The sequence below is a fragment of the Lepidothrix coronata genome, unplaced genomic scaffold (assembly GCF_001604755.1).
Source record: "Lepidothrix coronata isolate B3197 unplaced genomic scaffold, Lepidothrix_coronata-1.0 Scaffold193, whole genome shotgun sequence".
Classification (NCBI taxonomy): Eukaryota; Metazoa; Chordata; class Aves; order Passeriformes; family Pipridae; genus Lepidothrix; species Lepidothrix coronata.
Window position 1 is genome coordinate 1,195,215 of NW_016690373.1, and position 4,445 is coordinate 1,199,659.

At 37.7% G+C, this 4,445-nt stretch overlaps 1 long non-coding RNA gene across 1 annotated transcript in view; it reads left to right on the forward strand.

Annotated features, from left to right (window-relative positions):
• Window positions 1–1,866: 1,866 nt before the first annotated feature.
• The window catches only part of LOC108505504, an 8,160-nt gene continuing 5,581 nt past the window's right edge, over window positions 1,867–4,445 (forward strand). Inside the window, exons 1-2 of the long non-coding RNA XR_001877537.1 lie at window positions 1,867–1,876; window positions 3,603–3,611. This is a non-coding gene — a long non-coding RNA (uncharacterized LOC108505504). The remainder of the gene's footprint in view (window positions 1,877–3,602; window positions 3,612–4,445) is intronic.

Below are 4,445 nucleotides of genomic sequence, written 5' to 3' on the forward strand. Positions count from 1 at the left end.
GATACTTTCCAAAACACATTCTGTTTTCCCAGTGTTCCTTTCTTAGTAACAGTACTCAGGTCACTCTGCTAATTCACATTCTAGTTGGTTTGGGATCAGGTTTGTATTTATGTATGAATACAAATTGAACAGATTTTTTTCCTGAAATCTCTAAGAGTGATAGAGGGAACACAGTTGCATATTTGCTGTCAGCTCTAATAGCTCTTGAAACTTGATAAGAAAAGAATGAAATTTTCCCTGATATTGCTAGGGCTGTTCAGGTCAGATACTGTAGATTAGTTGTATGGAAAATATTCTTTGTGAAAATCCATGGAGAGCCAGTAGTTTTGCAACCACTTGAATAAAAATTGTCTTTGGAGACATTATATTTTTTACATCCTTGCCAGTAGCAAGGGATCTTTTGAATCTTAAATGGGAACTGGAAGAAATTCTATGGAATGAAAATGGTTTCAAAGGAAAATAAAAAGCATGCCTAGTTCAGTGACTTTCCCACTGGATATCACAAAATAAATGACTGAGACAAATCAAGTTAAAAAACCCCTCTATTTCACCTTCCAATACATCGCTAGAAGATATTGCAGTTTTCACATTTTTAATAAAGAAGTTTCTTCTTGCTCTCTAAATGTTTGCAAAATGTAGAGAATACCAAGACTTTTAAACTGCATGTGCCAACAGGTAATGATTATGGTCTCTTTTCTTACAGTTTAAATCTTTGAATTTTGCTTGTGCAGACTGTTGCCCATAAACTGTGGTTGACATGAATACAGCAATTCTGTGGAGAGATTAGGGCATTCCACCTGTAGTGCCTCCTCTGCTGAGGAAAGCTATGCCTGTGAACTAGTGTGTTTCCTTTTAGGTCTAGTATTGGAGACCGGGGTTGTGATGTAGAACATCCAAGATTGAGATCTTACTGAAAATCCAGAAAAAACATTGCAGTTTTCCCATTTTGTACTACCTACAGAAGAACAAATCTAGAGAATATTTGCAGAGAAATACTCACTTTTCAGTGATTTACTTAACTTCATGTACTGTTTCCACATTCTGTCTTCCTTGCGCTTTAAGCAATTGCTGACTAACTGAAGTTCAGTGAGTAACATGTAGTTTAGGACCTCTCGAAGTTGTCCTGGCCTCCAAAGAGCCAATCTGGTCTGGGACCTCAGATCTGGGACCTCAGATTAGACAGTCCTATTTTTGGCAGAAGAGGCTAGCCTGGAGATAGGAAAGGAGTACTGCCCAGACAAAAGCCTAACCTCAAGGATTAGCTATACACTGATCTTCTGAAAAGATTTCTTAGTTTATGGAAATTCTGGTTTAGCTCTGTAATTTTAAAAAGTATTTTTTATCATTTGTATATTTATAATATTTATCTGTTATTTCTCTTAAAATTTACTAAAATTGCTATGTGTCCTAGAGCATAATGTATTTTGGTCTCTATTTTCTTTATTCTTTGGGTTTAGTGGTTGCACTTTTTTGTTGATGTTTGTTTGGTTTGTTGGGGGTTTTGCCTGTTAATTTGGGAGAATTGAGTTTTGTTCAATGCAGTACGCACGTGTTTGATACGCTGTGGGATCATTCATATTTGCTATAATTATTTTTACCAGAAGAAGGAGTCCAAGGCATCTAATGAACAGTTATATATGATATAACCGTTATTACAACTCCTTCATCAACCCTTCCCCTGCTCCCTTGAATTAAATAAAAAACCTATTTGGGAAAGGTGGAAAACTGAAAATATTATGCAGTGGATGTTTAAATAACAAAAAAGCCTGTTAAAAGGCTTTTGACAGGTCTAGAATGTAAACGTGTCCCTGCCATCCTGATCTTTGTCTCAAGATTTTGACCTTCAATTGGATTTCATTTTTTTTTGTAGCTAAAAGTCCATCTGCAGACAACTGAATGTGTTTCCACTTTCAGTTGTTAATTATCAATAGTCTGGCTGAGCCAGTCTTTTCTTTAATTATATCATCACAGTTTGCAAGGTTATAATTTCCATTTTCAGGTCACTCACTTTTATTTTGAAGATACTTGCAATATAATTAGCTATTTCCCTTGCATCACGAACAGAATGTGATAATGAGAGTTGCCACTGGTTAATTTTCATCACGTCTAAGCTTCTAAACTGCTTATGGTTTGCATAGTTAGCTAATACACTTTGCCAGCATACTGGGCCCCATAATTGCTTTGTGGACAAAAGAATTCAGCAATAGCTGCTGTTGAGTTATGGTAAAGCTTTTGTACAGCATGTTTTGGCTGCTAGTCCTCCACACTTCAGCCATCTAGTAGTTACATTGCCAAAGTTAACTGTGTTGGTTTCCTGTGGTGGGTTGGCCCCAGCTAGCAACCTGGTTTATCTATGCAAATAATGATTCACAGATTTCTTCAGGGAGAAGTTTTTCTGTCCTGTAGTACTTTCACTGGCTGGTGAAGACTTTCACATCTCATTGCATAGCAAGGCCTAATTCAAGTTGGTCAGCTGGTTTATTCTTTTTCCTTCGGTTACATCTTATCTTTCTGACTATGCCTTGCAGCAGTCCTTACGCTGCCAGGTCCCCCTAACCCCTGCTTGCACCACTGGCTGTTCTAGCAACTTTTGTCCCTCCCACTCTTGGTAAGTGTGTGCAGCATGGCAAATTGAACTGGCTGTTAGCTAACAGGAGAATCTTAAGTAGCTTTATTTCTTCCCACGTCTTTGCTTGAAACTCATAACACATAAAGCCTTCTACTCCTCTTTCTCTAGTCTTTGCACTATGAATTTAGAGCATGTTTACACAGAGATAGTTCACATATATTTCCATACACTGTTTTCATTACAAACTTTCTCCTGCTTTATGATATAGCTTCCTTTGGTAGAGATGCCATGAAAATATTGAAGCATACCATAAGCTAAACAACTGTGTTCATGTATGAACATGGGCTAAACAAGTATGATTCAGATGTGTTCATTTATTTTCCTTTCTCTCTTCCAGAAGGGACCTGAATGCACTCCTGTTACAGGCTCCTCTCTTCTCAGGAGATCTTGGAGAAGAAAGGATGGATAGGGATTTTTCCCTATCCATTTTTCTGTCAGGGTCATATAAGGGTACGTGAAATGTAACCCACAAATTAGGGCTTGAGAGTCAGCTTATGATCAGTACCTTGCTACAGAGCAAATGCAGCTTGAGTTCTGTGAGCCAGGAACTGACTTCTTTCTGCTCCAGAGAAGCCACCAAATTGCAGAGCGCAGCCACACACAGAGCACTTGATGCTACACTTTTCTCTCCTGGCGAATGCTGAGTCTGACAGACAGGTGTTAAAGAAAATGTCCCACAGTGATTAAAAAAAAAGTCTCCCACAGCTTGCATACACCCTGAAAATTGTTCCATTTTTGTTGTTGGGCAAAATAATTCTGGCTAAGGTAGCAATGTCTTGCAAGACTTGGAATCAGCCAGAAAAACTAAATGTTAATTGGTTACAGCTGAAATTTGAATTCACAGTGAGAGAGAAAGTTGACCTTTAAGTTTCGTTACCCTTGGGTAGCTCTAAGTCTTGAGAAAATGTGCCACTGTCAAAATGTTACTGTATTCTTAGAAGTTGTGAATTAAAAAGAAGCTGTTCAAAATGAGGCTAAAAGTGTGCTGTAACCATGGAGTAGTTTTATCACAGGCTGAATGAATAGAAGATCAGATACAGTCATGGTGTAGTTCCAAGAGTATTAGGTGATCTTTATGGCGAGCGAGATGATTACTTTAAGTGGTCAGATAGCAACCTCTACTACTCAAATACTGTGCTTGTCTCATTGAAGCTGCATCTAGAAGAATCATGATACTCACTTTTTCATGATTTAAGGAAGGCACCATTTTATTTTTTAGTGCATGGTCCATTAGTTGAGTCTCTCTGTTATCTGTAGTGCCTCTGCTATATAAAACACATTATTCCTAAAATCAATTCCCCAGAAGTTTAAAGCACTATATTTATGTCTCTCCCATTGCTGTAACTGCAAGGCTTTATCTAGCACATATATACATTTCCACATGACACAATAAAGATATTGATTTTAGGTTTATTCTAAACTGTCAAGTAAATAAGCTTGATCACAGCAAAGCACAGATCCTATTGACTTTGCTGGGGAGAGGCAAATAAAGCTCCTAAGCTTTACTTGACCCAAAATAACCTTTCGTAGTTCTGGTCTCTGGTTAGAGGAAGAAAACCTTCACTGAATTCACACTGAATTTCACTTTAAATTTGCATCGAAGTTTTAGGTGGTTTTTTGTTTGTTTGTTTTTTTCTCAGTGATATCAATCAATTACAAGAAGGGAAAGCTATCTACAAGGACAGCGGAAAACAAGGACACCTCTTTGATCTATTTTGCTTTGCTTCTTTCCTTTTAGTGGTAGCACCTCAGTTTCCCTGCAGTGCCATTCAATAATCACGACTGTAGGTCAAGAGACTATTTAAAATGGGTAAGA